Here is a 17,658-nt window from a genome sequence, read left to right as displayed (position 1 = left end):
TAGCTGTGAGACAATCATTTCATATCCTTTATAATAAAACACTGGATGGAACTTCCAAGCAAGATATGATGAGAAGCTAAAAATGCTAGGAGGCATACAGGATATTCCTACATAACTAACTATCTCTGCAATCCACCAAGAACCCAAGGATTTGCTCACCTGGCCTGATGTTGAGTTAATAGTATCCAGATATCTACAATTAGTATAACAACTCCAAGCATATAGGGTTCAAATCCTAGAGCCTTGATGCGTACAAATCCTTTGTTGATGACTGGGTGAGTGATGTTGCTGTCTGGTCTGTTCCTTCGTGTCCTAAGTGCGCATGTATAATTATAGTGGTATGGCAAAGTGAAGCATTTTCAACGGCTATCAGCCTCCCCCCTTCCTCCCCCCTTCAACCTTGGATAGCAGTTGAGAATGAGGGCTTGGTTATCTGTGCACACTGCAACTGCATGGCAGGTTTGAGAGAGGCTTGTTGCTCTTATGCAACTGCTTTGTTATTTCTACTGGAAGCAAATTCTCAAATTGTTAGCTGTACCTCACGACCATGCTCTCTCTCCAACATTTTGCATGCATTTGCCACTCAAGATGGAGGCTGACGACCGTTACTACACTGTAAAAAAAAAATGCGGTGCACTTTTTGGCGGTTTTAGTGTGTCCACCGCACTTTTTTTCAATCATTTTTTACTGTGTATACAATATGCGACGGTTTTAGTGTGTCCACCGCACTTCATTTTTTACAGTGTATACATAAGTGTATACATAATACATTCTGCGGTTTAGGAAATCCTCTGATGTACAGTATGCCTACGTTCAATACTCTCTTCTCTATCTTGCTATTATATAGCATTACAGCTACAGCAACTCTGTTACTAAAAAGAAACTACAGTAACATACAGCTTTCATTGCATGGGTGATGAAAATATGCATGTATCATAATAATTTTGAACAACCTCAGTTCAAGACAATATTTATGAGTTGTTTGTATATTCCATCTACCGTATAGCGGGTAATTTTCGTGGGGTAAAATATTCTATTTGCCCATCTATTTTCGTGGGCAAGCTGACCTCCACGAAATTTGTACGTGGGTGTGGCATACCGGAACGTAGAAATGCAGGCAGGCAACGAGATTAAACGCACGAAAACCACCGTTTCTCGAGTTGAACAAATTTTTACCCCACCCTCTATACGGTACACCACAGCACTTGAAGTATCACAAAAAGCTGTATCACAAAAAGCTGTTTATAAAACACAATAAAACACAATTACAATTTTAGTTGAAAATGGATGTAAACGTAATATAGACATTGTGGTGAAGCCATTAAGTACAGTATACTAAGGCAGTCTTAGGCTGAGACAGTCAACAATGTAGTATGACCAACTGAGGTGCTGCTAGACGATGAAGTGAGTTGGTCCTTGGAATAATTATTATTAATGATCAAATTCAGCCTGGGGGGAAGTTTGGAGGTATACATGCACCTGAGAATTAGAAGGCACAAGTGAACTTAAGGGTCTTATTGTTCACTGTAATAATAATTATTACCACTACATACGCATAAACTATACCTTAAGGTGACATATTTTCACAGGTAGATAATTCACTGCTCATTTAATAATTTGCTGGTATTAAATTCTGCGAATTCTGCGAATTCTTGCTCAAGTTGTGAAATTAATGTTATTCATAACGTTTATAATTACTTGTAAGTGGTTTTAATGAGATTCATTGCAATTTCCAATTATCTGCGAGTGCGATTTTACTGTCATTCGCAGAAGTCATTCGCAGAAATAGCAAAAATTAATACTCACGAAAATATGTCCCGTTAAGCCAGTGATTTTTCACCCGCTAGCCCAGCCTACTCTAGATCTGTGTAATTATATAGCTCACCAACAAACTTGATCGAAGGAAGGGCATCATAAATGATTTAAAGTCTAGGTATATAGAGGTATAACAGAGGGGTGAAAGAGAGAGATACTACGAGGCAATCCAACCACATTCTCCGATCTGACACTTATAGGGAACTTCGCCAGGGAGTCTCCAACAGCAAGCGCTGTACATTGTTTAGTGCGACATTGTTTAGTGCGTTGTGGTAATAGCACGTACATGCACTGTTAGCTACTACTACCATAATTGTATGGCCGCGTAAGCTTGAAATAATACCATGAGACTGCTAGCTAACTAGATGTACTTAACAAAAAAAAGTTGTTCAGCTGTTGTTCAATGTGGCTTCGCAATTTCTTTTGGTCAGCAGGTTTTGGTAACACAGGAGTATACATCTGTATATTGGTATACAATTAAGTTAGTTGTAGTTGCATTATGAAATAAAAATAGAGTGTACTTCCCTTATAACAACTGTACACATAATTATACGTATATAATACGATGTACATATATCAACAATGTACATATATCGGATAGGAGTAAGAACAGGGGGGGCCAGGGGCAAGGGGGGCCTGGCCCCCCCACCCTTCCTGAGTTGGGCAGGTGTCAACTCAGGTGTTCTATAATAAAAAGGAGAAAGCATGCAGAATGAAAGGATTGCTTTTTTTGACATTTCCGAATGATAATACTCTATTTATTTTGAACGCATTATTATATACAACTTGAATGTATACTTCTTCAGTGTGTGTGGATTTTGAGAGTTATTATAATGATTAGTTCTTGTTCAGAGCTAATAAGCTTGTAGCTAGGCCGCATCTAATTATGATGTTATAATGAGGAGGTGTGGCTTCCTGTCTCAAGTGTAGGTTGAGATCCTGCACCATTCAAGTGGCCCTCCTATATAACCTTTTAACTGTTCCCACTCCACTGACACAGTGACATGGAAACCTACCTCTATAGTCATGTATCCCTCTATAGTCATGTATTCATGTCTAAAGGAGTGACATATACCAGGCTTTGCCTGTACAGATACCAGAAATGAAGCTAGTCTATTGCAAATGAGGGTTGGATTGAATAAACTCTGTCCAGTCTAGGTGCCATGCACCCACATAGTGGTTTTTCTCATTGCATACGTGCATTACAGAGGCACAACATGTACATGTGTTAGGGGCGGATCCAGGAACTTTGGGGCAGGGGGGCAGTTTGAAGAAAATGTTTACTAAAGAAAGGTCTGTTGATGCTTGACTACTTGGGTCATGGTCGTTCATATCGTTCATATTACTCTCCCACTTACTTCCGATTTTGTTTTTGTATAATTAGAAGTTCTCTAATGAAAGTTAATTGAGTTACCAAAATGTGTACTAAGTAGAACTGGCTCACTCATAAATTGGTCCTTCGAACCGGATATAGCAGAATAGAACTGTGTATAACTACTAGCCAGTGTCTACTAACTTCTCAGATTACTATCACTATACTCAACTGGAATTCTCTCTAATTGTTGCCCAACTCTGAACTTCTGAACTTCTCAAAGAATCTACTGGCATCTAACCTCTGCAAGAGGCGTGGAGTCCTCCGAGCATCAATCACGCGATTGGGAGGCCGCCTCACTGAATTGGAAGGCACTGTTGATCAACCTCGAACTGCCGATTATGCAAGACAACTCGTCAACAAGCTACAATCGATCGAATCCGACTTCAAAAAGCTACACTACGAAATAATCGACCTGATCGATGAAGAAGATGCAGACGCAATGGAAACTGAGCAAACAAGTTTGATGACGATGTGTCGGACCTCACCATACGACTGGAAGCATTGATGATCCCTGATCCCTACCCCACCGGGTGCTGTACCTGTTACACTCCTTGATCGGAGACCACTATCCCGTAAACTGTCTCGGATCCAAACCGGATTAACGAAGAGATCACACCTGAACCCGACACCCTTGTTGAACTTTCAAAAAGAACTATTTGACTATAAGAAAGACGTTTCTCTACTCTATGACGATGATGAATTGCTCGCAACGCACTCGTTGACAATTGTCCACTACATCCCACAAGGTTAAACGGTTGCATATGGACACACCTGTCTCTACCACATCTGATGGCACGGGAGTCAGATTACCCAAGCTTTAAGTACCTACGTTTGATGGGAGTCTACATTTGATGGGAGTCTCATTCATTGGAAACAATTCAGTTCGCGGTATCTGTCCATAACAAGAAAAACATTTCCAATGCCGAAAAGACTGTATATCTCCAACATGCCATCAAGGACGGGGATGCTAAGAATGCGATTGAGGGCTTGTCTCACTCCGGAAACAATTATGAAGAAGCCGTGGAATGCCTCAAGTCCCGCTGATCTTAGTACATGTAAACAAGAGTCTTCTAAGTCTTCTGCCTGCTGATTCAGCATAATTCCGTTCCACGTGGGCTGGAATTTAATTCATTAGCAACTCATTAGCCTAAGCGAGGCACGCGTGTCGTTCCTCCTCTGATTCGAGACAGGGCGTCAGCAACAACATTGTCTGTACTCGTCTAATACAACGCACTCATGTGCAACTGATAGTCGACACCCCCTCTCTGAAAGAAGGGAACGGCCGAGAACTCAGAAAGCTACACGACGCCATTCAACAACATGTTCGTGCCCTCGGAAACCTTGGATGTGAACTACCTGGAAAATTCATTACTTCAATGATTGAGCTAAAACTCGATGTCGACACTCTCTTCGAATGGCAGAAGGCTGAGACCAGTGTTCCCCATTACCAAGCACTGCTTGATTTCATCGACATGAGAGCCCAAGCGCTAGAAGTAGAAGTATCCTGTGCAACACACAAGACAGTCAAGAGGCCACCTAGTAGAGTGACTTCACATGCCACTCATTCTCACCACGACAAGAATTGTGTAGCTTGCAAGATCGATAAATATCCACTGTACGTTTGCCCTGCTTTCAGGTCAATGTCTCAGGACAGCAAGATGCAAGTGCTGAAGATTGTGTACAAATTGTCTAAGTGTGGTGGCCATTTCAAGCTCCAATGCAAATCCGTGCACAAATGCAAGGAATGTCAGAAATCTCATCACACTCTGTTACACGACAGTAAAAAACCTTCCGAAGAAATCTCTGTGGGGTCCAATACAGCCAGTTTGAAATCCGATGTGCACTGATCACTGCACCTGATGGCTCGTCAGTTGAAGCTCGAGCACTACTGGATAACGCCTCCTTTATTTCTGAACGTTTGGTACACAGCCTCGCTTTACCTCGTACAAGTCAGTCAATCCGAGTGTCAGGGATTGGTGGAAAGTCTCACAAACCACCTATCCAGTCAATCACAAATTTCGAACTTTTACCTCTCCAACAAACTGGAAAGAAAATAAATGTCACTGCTGTTGTCGTTCCCAAGGTAACATGTGACCTACCAATAAAACCAGTTGTTTTTGATTTGGGATGGACTCACCTTTCAGATTTACCACTCGCCGATCCTCGATTCGGACGACTCGGTCGAATCGACATTCTGCTCGGAGCCGACATATTCGTGGAGATATTAGGTCAAGGCCGGCAGAAGGGTCCAATCGGTGCACCCACCGCCTTCGAGACAGACCTTGGCTGGGTACTGTGTGGTAACACTGGAGCCGCATCGACTTCTGAACTGGCCAACGTTTATGTAACAACATTTCACACATCGGTCGCTGCCTCCGATGAAATTTTTCGACGTTTCTGGGAAATTGAAGAATCACCGTCAGACCAGTCTTCTCTATCAGTCGAAGAACGCATAGTAGTACGTCACTTTGAAGCCAATCACAGTCGTTCAAAGGAAGGAAGATTCATAGTCCCTTTGCCTAAAAATCCCAATGCGATGCCTATTGGTGAATCAAGATCACAAGCTGTGAGGAGATTCATGTCTCTCAAGCGTTTGTTAAACACAAAGGGTTGTTTCAAGGAATTCGATGCTGTCATGCAGGAATACATTTCCTTAGGACACACTGAAATTGTGCCTCTGCCTCATCTGGAAAGGTTACCCGAGCTCACGTTCTATCTCCCAATGCATGCGGTATACAAAGCATCAAGTAGTACGACAAAGCTGTTTTTGATGAATCCGCAAAGTCTGCCACTGGAGTGTCCCTCAACGACAATCTACTCGTTGGCCCGACCATACATCCTCCACTAATCGACGTCCTTCTGCGTTTTCGATTGTATCCTGTCGCACTGACTGCAGACATCTCCAAGATGTATCGAGCCATAGAGCTAACTCACACCGATAAGGACTTACTTGTGTGGAGATCTCACCCTAAAGAACCTCTGAAGGACTACCATATGACTCGAGTAACATTTGGTGTGTCTGCTTCGTCATTTGCAGCAAACATGGCTGTAAAACAAAATGCCAACGACTTCTCTCAAGAGTATCCCATGGCTCGTTAACAAGTCCTTTTACGTTGACAATTGCTTGACAGGTGCATTTGACTCAAAGTCAGCCTTACTCTTCAACGAGAACTCACTGAAATGTTTGCACGTGGCGGTTTTGTATTAAGGAAGTGGAATTTGAACGATCACTCAATCTTGAAGCAGATTCCAGAAGCCCTTAGAGACTCACGAGAAGTACAAGCCTTTCCGGAAGCCGATGAGTATTGCAACGCACTTGGCATTGAATGGAATGTAGTCACAAATCAATTTCGAATCGCCATCGCCGAAACACCACAAGATGACCAAGAGGAGCCTCGTGTCTGACGTTGCCAAAGTATTCGATGCTTTGGGTTTCTTTTCGCCAGTGATAATCAAGATGAAAATCCTCCTTCAACGCCTGTGGGAGATCAAAATGGACTGGGATGATCCTGTTCCCAACCATGTCCTGGAAATATGGCTGCCTACCCTAGCGAAAATACACATCCCTTGTTGCTACACACCCATAAAACCTACGTCGGGAATCGAATCTCCTTCATTATCGACCAGATTTCCCCTGATAGATGGAGACATGTTCCAGGCATTCAAAACCCAGCTGATTGTGCCTCAAGGGGTCTATTCCCGTTGCAGTTGAAAGATCACAATCTCTGGTGGCAGGGACCGGACTGGCTACGATCCAACTCAGATCTCTGGGCAAAACAAACAATTGGCCAAAACAAACAATTTTGATGCCCGAACCTATCGATGTGGAAGAAAGAGAAATCTGCAATGCAACGACTGTCCTCTCAGATGACTGCGACCAGCCAATCATTCCCGTTGATCAATTCTCCAGTTTCACTCATCTCAAAAGAGTAACAGCTTGGATTTTTCGTTTTATCAACAACACTCGTTCCTCGCTATCTCATCTTACTGCTTCAGAACTCAATACAGCTGAACACTACTGGTCGATGGTTGGCCAGAGAGAGAGTTTTCCGACAGAAGTTGAAGCGGTGAAGAAAATGCAACCTCTCGCTAAGAACAGTAAACTACAACCATTTCGTCCTCCAGACAATTCAGTGCTACGTAATTCTAATCTCACCTACAGTCAGTCACATCCTGTGATTCTGGATGGTAAACATGTCTTGACCACATCTATGTTTGATGCATGCTGGTCCTACCCTTCTTCTGTCGTCACTAAATCAAAGATTTCATATTGTTGGCGCACGAAAGACTGTCCGATCTATAACAAGAAGGTGCATCATCGACGTCACACGGTTAAGCAGTTACTAGGGCAGTTGCCCACTGAACGCGTCACTCCAGCACCTCCATTCGAGAAGACGGGAGTAAACTATGCACGTGAGGAAACCCACTGTGATTAAGACTTACATATGCCTGTTCGTGTGTCTTGTTGTTAAAGCAGTTCATCTAGAACTTGTGTCCGATCTGACTACAGAAGCATTTGTTGCTGCCGTTGTCCCACCTTGATCTAACTTTGTAGGAGCAAAGCATGAGCTGAAGACTCTCCAGGACTTCCTATCCAGTCAGAAGACGCAAGGCGTGATAAGCAGTTCTCACGGAAATACATCCCTGAAAGATCCCCTCATTTCGGTGGTATATGGGAATCTGCTGTAAAAACCACTAGATTGACATTTGAAGAGTTTACGACCGTACTTGCCCAAATTGAGGCATGTCTCAATAGCCGTCCTGTGAATTCACTTGATGATGATGGTATCACCGCTCTGACACCTGGTCATTTCTTAGTCGGCAAGCCTCTTACCTGCATACCTGATCCTCAACTGTCGTACAGATCAGTTTCAGACAGAAAGACGAAGTCGAGATTACAGTGGTTCTGTTCAGCAGTGCCATCACCCTCAATATGAGGTACCGGAACGTACAGAAGACCTGCAAGCAAAGTCGCAGTTTTGCTCCCTAGCACTGACTGACTCTAAACTATGCCGGCGGTTTATGTTGACGCTTGACTACTTAGGTCATTTGACTACTTAGGTCATGGTCGTTCATATTACTCTCCCACTTATTTTCGATTTTGTTTTTGTATAATTAGAAGTTCTCTAATGAAAGTTAATTGAGTTACCAAAATGTGTACTAAGAATGAATTAGAACTGGCTCACTCAAGGTCAACAGTTTTTTTTTAAGCTCAATCAGTGTAGCTTTTCTGATCATGGATTGATTGATGACAGTATGACATACATAGTAGCAAGAGATAGCAGAATGGATGGACTCATCTTGCTCTTCAGCTGCATGCAATAATTGCTGCATGCAATAATTGATTTCTGCTCTAAGCCACACCTACTTTGTGAGCTAGTTTTATTCAAGCTGGTCAGAAATGGGGGGGGCACGTGCCCCTTGTGCCCTGCTCTGGATTTGCCACTGTGTGTATACAGTAGGCATAACAGCACAACTCATGTTTCCTTGCAGGTTGTTTATGTTTGTTTATGTTTGAGGCACTTATATTTCGTGGATGGCCTCTAAAAGCATTTCGTTGCCCAAGGTTCGTAGAATGACTGCTTACCAATTGATTACTTGATCACACAACTACTACCTGTAATAGCCTGGAAATAGCGGGTGAGCATGCTCGTTTTAATCATAGATAGAGAATAGAGGGATTGGCGTGTGGTTGATGACGCTACATTGAACCATGTATAGCACCCTTTTCTTGATCCGTGTTTCGCTTGCGTGCTTTTACCGGGAATAAAAAAGAGCATAAATACACGAATACTGACGCGTACTGACGCCTGTGATAGTTTTAAACTGTGCTAAAGCAGTGACACACGTGGGTACCTATGTTCAAAATATTTTTCAAACGAAAGTTGGAGCTTAGTGAGGTAAATACACAGTGCTAGCACAGCTATACTTCTTACTATCTGGTAGGGAAAATGTTTCACTCTTTTACAAGTTTGTGTACTTCTATTTTGTGTACTTCTATTTTTTGTGTACTTCTATTTGAATGTATGTACCAGCATTTTTGTCTTTAGGAGCATAATTTGATGTTAGTGAAGATTTGGTGTGTGACTTTGTGTACCTGTATGTCAAAATTTGTTTGCATAATTATATTGCTTGTTAATGAACATTTGTTGTTAAGGTGTTCATTTATGAGGAAATTCTATAGTATCAATAATAGCAAACGAAGGCTGCGCCTTTTCTGATTAAACTCCCTTCATCATGGAATGATTACAGCACTGATTTGTTTGTGGGTCCACTTTTCTGTTTTAACTTTCTTAGTTACAAAGTCCTCCATCTTGATACTGCCGGTGTCTAAATGATCACGCCCACTACGAGATGCATATCACTACGAGATGCATATGAAAGGCTCCCTTTACATGCATGTAAATAACGACAATTACCAGTTTAGCATTGTTATTGACAAGTGCATGAACACTCTATATATACGTACATAATGATGATAACATCATTAAGTGCATGAACACTCTTGGTGTATACGTACATAATAGTCTCAATAGTCTAAATACGAAATAGTCAATTACTCGCGAGGTGCCACCTGAGGCTGAGACCTTAACTGAATAACCTCTTTAGTTTCAATCAAGAAGGCATTTACCCTCGTTCAACTCAACACGACAATTGGGACACATTTTCACATTTTCGTACACATTTTCGTAAGTGCATCATCTCCAGAGTACCATTGATTGACACAGCTCTCACACAGCATTTGGACAACATAACTGGGGGAGTGATTGGTGCAGCAAAGTGATTGGTGCAGCAAAACATATTTTACATTGAAACGAATCGCGAATTAGGCGCTGTAAACCTAGAGGGATATTCGAGGATGAACTCAAGCATAGAACGTCTAGACACTATGTCATCTCTTAGATCATCGCAATGACTTCAACAGCAAACAGAATTACTGTTCGCTTACAACATTATCAGAATCAGAAAAACTGTCTAAATCGAACTTAAATCCTGCAATAGGACACTTTCACAAAATGTACAAATGTCACTGTGTATACTACAACATATCTGATGCAGACAAAGTGTAGCACACTAGATAACATCAAGGGCCAGGATTTCATCTAGGATAAAAGGTTCCCCCCCCTGAACGTTTTTTTAGAAACATCCTGTGTTGTTCAATTTATAGACTTTTTTTGCTGTGACACACCCAGTTTTGTGACACCCAGTTTAGAAAAATCTAGACCATATAAAGTACCATATAAAGTCTCGAGGCCAGACTCCTCCCAGGGGAGAGAGTCTGGCAAATAGAGTCACTTTTCTTGGTTTTCAGACAGTCAAAAATGGGCGTGGCGGAAATGGGCGTGGTGACGATGCTAAAACTGGCTACTCCTGTACAGAGATTTGAAAGATTTTCTGTACTTGAAATAACATTTTTAATTGATGTATATTAGCCATTGCCTACTGGCATAGTTTTTAAAATGACAAAGGTCAAGTACTATCAACCTCCATGTGACAGTTTAATTTGGAGATGTCAAATTTTGACATCTGAACCAAGAAAAGTGCCTCTCCCTGGCACATGTCAGATCACGTGCAAGGGAGTGGTCTGGGGCCAGACTAATAAATGTATGCTCTTGTTAACATGACATCATGGGTTAACTATGCGGCCTCCACCTCGAACGATTTAACGCTTAACCTCGCTTAACCTCCACAGTGATGGCTAAATGCTCTCTTAAATGAAAACCACGCCCCCAAATTATATTGCGGTAGTACTATGTGCATGCGAGCGCAGCAACGATAACTTACATTGCGCGTTTGCAATTATTGCAGCCATGCATTCTTGTAAATGTTGTTACTATGAGCCAGCACCCTTGCCCCCTGATGTAGGTATCATCAGACTGCACAAAGAATTTACCTCGTGTCCCTTCACAATCCTCCAATTGTAGACCATTGAGGGTAACGAATGTCCTCTCTTATACGTTAGCAGTAGTTTCGGTGTGTTCAAAATCAACTTTTCCTGTTCGAGAAGTTGACATTTCTGCCTTCAGGATCTGTACGGAGGGAGGTTGTACTACCAGCTTTCGATCGCGGAATTACACTCTTACAAGGTGGTGGAGGGTTACTATGGTAGGCAGAAGAGGCACCAGATACATTAGACTGGGCAGTACTTGACACTGTTGTTGTTCGGCCTTCAACAAGAACAGCTCCGTATCACAAATGCGCCAGATTCATTTGGACCTTATTGTCCAGGTCACCTCTCAGCCATACATCATTCGGATCAGCATAATATAATTATTATAATTATCCTGGGGGGGCCTTTAAACCTCCAATGTCCTAAGTCTCTTAAATAATTCCGGTTTGACAGTGTGCGAATGATGGGTGTAACTTAGACTACGTTGTGGCATATGGGTCGCTCCACAACCCCAAAATAACTTTTTAAGGGGGAACGCTGGAGGAGGCTGGTCACCTCATAGGTAAAAGCATGAAAATTTGCTATCCTCCTCTAGTAACTAACAATACCCAGACACAATTTGAACAGAAACTTGAAACTTTGGGGGGCTTCTTGGTATAACTATTCCTTGCATTACATCATACTAGACTAATGTGTATTACATCATAAGCCTATTAATGTACGGTAATGTAGGTAATGTAGGTAACACTGGTAAGGTAGGTAACACTGGTAAGGTAGGTAATGTAGGTAATGCTGGTAATGTAGGTAATGTAGGTAACACTGGTAAGGTAGGTAACGTAGGTAATGTAGGTAACACTGGTAATGTAGGGGTAATGCTGGTAATTTTGTAGGTAACACAGGTAATGTAGGTAACACTGGAAAGGTAAGGTAGGTAACATAAGTAATGTAGGTAACACGGGTAATGTAGGTAACACTGCATGGTAATGTAGGTAAGGTAGGTAACATAGGTAATATGTAGGTAATGTTGGTAATGTAGGTAACACTGGTAATGTTGGTAACACTGGTAATGTAGGTAACACTGGTAAGGTAGGTAACATAGGTAATGTGGGTAACACTGGTAACGTAGGTAACACTGGTAATGTAGGTATCATAAATTATAAGGTAAGAATTATAAGGTAAGTAATGTAGGTAACACGGGTAATGTAGGTAACACTGGTAAGGTAGGTAATGTAGGTAACATGTGGTAACACGATAGGTAACACGATAGGTAGGTAACATAGGTAATATAGGTAACGTAGGTAATGTATAGGTAACATGGGTAACACATTTATAATTAGAATTAAGTAAGTGTTACAGTCATTATAATTAGTGTGCAATTGCTGCTGGATACATTAATTTGATGGCGACTATAGTTACTTTGATCTCCTTATAAACGAAAACGAGTAAGTCGGTGCTCTTTGTCACTATAAGGAGAGTGTCGAGTGTCGTTTCAAATTGTGTTCATCACATTATTGCAACCGCTAATTATTACCACTGTTACAAAATACCTACCTATATAATGCGTAGCTATATTATACATGCATTACTGCATTTTATAATACATTACTTATTATATACACGTGTTACCTACATTACCTACATTACCTATGTTACCTACATTACCTGTGTTACATTACCATTACCAGCATTACCTACATTACCCGTGTTACCTACATTACCAGCTACATTACCCGAGTTACCTACATTACCAGCATTACCAGCATTACCTACCTTACCAGCATTACCTACCTTACCTACATTACCAGCACATTACCAGCTATACTAATCTTAATCTTACATTACCAGCATTACTGTTACCTACATTACCAGCATTACCTACCTTACCTACATACAACCTTACCTACATACATTACCAGCATTACCTACATTACCAGTGTTACCTACATTACCAGCATTACCCGTGTTACCTACATTACCAGCATTACCCGTGTTACCTACATTACCCGTGTTACCTACATTACCCGTGTTACCTACCTTACCAGTATTACCAGCGTTACCTACCTGTTACCACCTACATTACCTATGTTACCAGCATTACCCGTTAATATACAGTATACATTACCTGCACAGGGCCAAAACAGTTCATTTATAGAAGTATACAACGTTGTACACTATCAACTTTCTTTGTAAACTATGAAGGAAACTATTGTAGATGAACTAAAATTCAACAACATTGTAAACTATGATGTACACTCGCAAGTACAAACATAGTTTACAAGCTGTAAACTACCACTTCTGGCCCTGTGCTGATGATGTAGTACACAGTGTAATAGTATGACGTAATGCAAGGAATAGTTATACCAAGAAGCACCAAGAAGCACCCAAACGTTGAGTGGTTGCTGCAATCCTATCTTAATGCTTAATGCAGCAGGTATACGATTTAAGGCTAGACAAAAGTGCTGATTCAGCTGCATGTTTTGACACGGTTAAATCGAGACCAACCGGGGAAGGCTAAAAGTCACAAGGGGGGTGATGAGAAACTACTAATCTACTTCGCCTGGCATCCAGAGTCGTACGCTGGACAAGCCCAAACGTACAAGAATTTATACATGGCAGGTCTATGTAATTATATCTTAGACCAGTATTACTCACGCGAAAGGTTCTCCTCAGAGCTTCGGAAGTGACGAGAGATGCCTGGACCTCAATTCTCTCTTTAGAGTGACTTCGACCATGCTGCCTAGAGTGGTTCAATATTGCTGAGAGAGGTTCGAACGTTCAGGTTCAATACACAGAGAGCTTGACTTGTCAACTGCATTACAGGCCACGAGGTGACTGATGCGCATATCTACTTTGTCAACATTAGGTATGACATGCGCACATTGGATCACTATTGTGCATCTAGGACGCGCTTGCAACACTAGGATTTAGGCGACACTAGACTGGTCTCCCTTCTTTAGGATTTAGGATTTAGGATTTAGGTTGAGTGGCGGAAGTATACACTGACCCAGGCAGCTTTTGTCATCTTGTCCCCTTTCGCGTGAGTAATAAATTTATATTTATATCTAGGTAGCAAGCTAGCACATCTCAGGTCTAAGGAATTCTTGCAGTCGGCACCGAAAGTCCACGTAAATGAAAAAGAGGGCTTGAGTTTGAGGCAGCTCATATGGTAAAAAACACACCACAAACTGGAAGGGCATCATCCCAGCTATAGGTTTGTGGAGTGTAATCACACTGGAACAAAGTTGTGTGTAGAACAAGTGTGTTTAGGTGTCTTTACTCCTGCTTCTGCAAAATCAGTAGATCACAAGTTTTCAGGTGGTTGATGTTGTACAGGTAGGTCTATCCATGCAGGTTTAAAAGCATGCAGGTTTAAAATAGTACCGTATAGCGGGTAATTTTCGGGGGACAAAACGTTCAGCAATAAAATTATTGAGACATTTCGTGGTAATATTTTTCGTGGTTGGAGCTTGCACTGCAGGTAAAGGTAGGCAAGGTCGCTTCATTCGTGGGTAAAGTATTATACCTCCAACCACAAAAACCACGAATATTTTGCCCCACGAAAATTACACGCTATACGGTATGTGGTTTTTCGCATGTACAATGTGTAGTAAGTGAAATAAAATCAATACTGATACACAGTTATAACCAAAGATGTAGTACATGAGTTCAAGTGTACTTGGGCCGGTCAAAGGCTGGGTCCCATTAATTTTATAGCTGCCATTCGCAAGATAAGATAATTATGCTACGACAATCTTTGAACAAAAATTGCAACCAAAACTTGAGGGTGGGATTCACTTGAGATTCACTTGAGTGGGATTCACTTGAGGGTGGGATTCACTTGAGGGTGGGATTCTGTTCTGCTTTCGAAGTCAGATGCATCACTACCTCTTTAATTGTTTTTATCAATAGGTGGTCCTCTGAACGAGGAATGTTTATCTCAACAGGACTCTGTACAGGTGAGTACGTTTGAAGTTAGTACGCCACTAGGATCTGCATCGAAGTATATCTTGATCAGATCAATACCTCCTGATAATACCTCCTGATAATTCTTTAATTAAGAAATGCCAATCACCTGGAAAGATGATGAGCCATTTGCTTTCATTCCCTCTGATTGAGTGTAATCTCTCGTAGGTAGCGTGTGTTTTCTTACCAGACAGTCTGTGTAGATATCATTAATGATGCTGAGTAGAGTTGTAACTTTATAATTATTAAATTATTGAGGTTTTCTCGGGAGAAGGTACATTCTGTGACAAACAATAGTACTACTGCTGGATACCAACTTGTGAATCTGGATTGTATTGCTCGCAGATTTCACCTATTTCTTCCGTTTTTAACTTATGGTTTGCATATCAGTTACTTGTATCTGTGCGGCTGTAGTAATAGTGTGTTGTGCCTCGGGTTTCAACCCCAGTTCTACCCCATCTAAAGTTTAGAGTTTGGGTTTTATGTTTATGAGGAGAACGTGTTGAGTATGAAGGGTACATGTAGGCTGTTTGTGTTCTTAGGAATTTGTTGTACCAGCCAATACTTTGGTTGCCCACTTTGCTGGTAGTCTAAATTATCAGCTGAAACAATGATAGGACACGTATTGGCCGCGTTTTGGCGAGGCAATAGGCGAGCCGGGACAATAGGCGGGACATGCGCACAAGGGCAATTCTAGCTGGGACACAATCTGACTGAGCCAGTAACTGAGCCAATAAGCGGGCCACATGGCGGGCCAAGTAAAGAAAGAGAAAGAAAATTGTTTCTGTTGTTCTGTTTTTCCTGCAGAGTGGATATACGAAGTGCTACCGATAGGGTATTGGAACGTGCTGAAGCCTTACTGCCGGGTTTATTGACAACGCTTTGATCACAAATGTGAGCTCTTCTTCGCAGTGAGCTTTTGACACGTGAGTTCCTTCACGAGCGAAAAATAGGTATTAATTTTTGAACTTCCTGTTTTTGACTTCCTGTTTTTGACTTGAATTATAAGAACGTTTTGTGATGTAGCTGTGACTGCAACAATATGGTTTTGCGCAGGCCAAAACATACCTCGTGGTTTTGTTATCAAACAATCATGCAATGAGTGGTTGTAGTAGTAAAGTACTTTGTAGTGGGAATTGATAGGAAGCAGGTAACTTTTTTGCAGTGAGATATGCAACATCAAATAGTCGGATTCTTAATTAACAGTGAAGTGAAATGTCTCTATCGGGTTTCCAGTGCAATAAAATACCTAGCAGCAACCATATACCAATAGAATGCCCATGCCCATACAACAAGGAATAAAATGGTGCAACATGTGTTGCCATAGCAACCACGGTTATTGCGCCCGCCCGTCCGTCTTTAATTATCATTTTAAATGCCCGGCCAGCGGTGAGATAAAATCCAAAAATTTTTTTTTATGGATCATCCTATGGCTTGACTAAGCTTGATTTTCACATCATGAATGTAACAGTGCTACATTACTGCTAATTCTATTTTAACTATACTCTAGCTATACTATACTACTTACCCAGTGAGCCCTCTCCTGAGCCCTCTCCTGGTCTTTCACGGTCCCTAGGTGTATGTCATGCATGTCCTCAGCGTCTGGCATAAAGCTGGTAGCCATATCCTACTATGCCCTCTCCTTCATAGGCACCAGAGGAGACATCGCCATTGCTGTCCTCAAGCTACAAGTAAACAACCTAGCCATAGCTATAAACTTCGTGCGGTAAGATGCTAATGAAATTTTAACATATTGGAAAATTCTAGACTAAATTGCACGTGATTCTACAGCTCTTCCTCTATATAGGGATGTGCGTAGTTCGAGCTACTTCCTAAGTATCGCAGAATTAGAATTTCGCAAAAAAAGTCACTTATGGCAGGCCACGATCGTGACGAAAATGAACAATGACATTACAATTCACAGGAATGACAGAAGCGCACAAAGCAGCCTTAGAGAGACTGTGTAGAGTGTGTGGGACAATGTGGGAAAAGCCTCTAAAGCTACCAAATATCAGTGTTCAGAAACTTCTGATAATCCCTCCATCCATCTATCTTCCAATGCTCCCTGTAGAAATATAACGTATTGCGTGCAGCTTACAAATACACCAGTGGGTTGATCAGTTGGTTGATCACATGCACGGCTATTTCAAAAACCCGTTGACGTGCTGAATGCTGCTGCCAGAGCTTACTAAAAGCCAAATCCCTTTGTTGTCCCCTGTTGTGGCGCTGATCATGTGGCTGATTTTTGCACTGTCAGGCAACCTCCCCTGGCCTTCATTCGAAGTTGACCACAACATGTGATAAAAAAGCCGTGATAAAAAAGCCGTCGCACATACCTGTAACACGGAGTCTGTCATCCGATCCTGAACATTCTCAAACACTACAATTACAGACAGGTATAATGAATACACATGTTTATTATTATGTACTTGTAGCCCATCACACTAATGCAAGTCAGGTCTCCTAGAGTACCTTCTGGGCAGGCAAATTCTCGGACTGTGCCTCTGAACTTAGACATCAGAGGAAAAGACATCAGATGGGGATGAGTGTACTCAGCTGGCAAATGAGGTGACTGCCAGCATGAGGTGAGGGGCTGGGGCTGGGGCTGGACGAG

The 17,658-nt window shown here is 41.8% G+C and overlaps 1 long non-coding RNA gene across 3 annotated transcripts; it reads right to left on the bottom strand.

Moving 5' to 3' along the window:
- Nucleotides 1-6,118: 6,118 nt before the first annotated feature.
- LOC135333402 (uncharacterized) lies at nucleotides 6,119-16,817 on the bottom strand. 3 transcript variants are annotated; one of them, XR_010393889.1, is made up of 4 exons: nucleotides 16,573-16,817; nucleotides 11,275-15,239; nucleotides 11,085-11,220; nucleotides 6,119-9,945 (listed from the first exon to the last, which is right to left on the bottom strand). It is a non-coding gene; the product is annotated as an uncharacterized LOC135333402 (long non-coding RNA). The 3 variants fall into 3 exon arrangements; XR_010393890.1 differs by having other exon boundaries at nucleotides 11,275-13,818; XR_010393888.1 differs by lacking the exon at nucleotides 16,573-16,817 and having other exon boundaries at nucleotides 11,275-16,553.
- Between the last annotated feature and the right edge of the window lie 841 nt (nucleotides 16,818-17,658).

The sequence above is a fragment of the Halichondria panicea genome, chromosome 3, assembly GCF_963675165.1.
Source record: "Halichondria panicea chromosome 3, odHalPani1.1, whole genome shotgun sequence".
Lineage (NCBI taxonomy): Eukaryota > Metazoa > Porifera > Demospongiae > Suberitida > Halichondriidae > Halichondria > Halichondria panicea.
The sequence above is the reverse complement of the archived record's forward strand: the minus strand, read 5'-3'. Positions and strand labels throughout refer to the sequence as shown.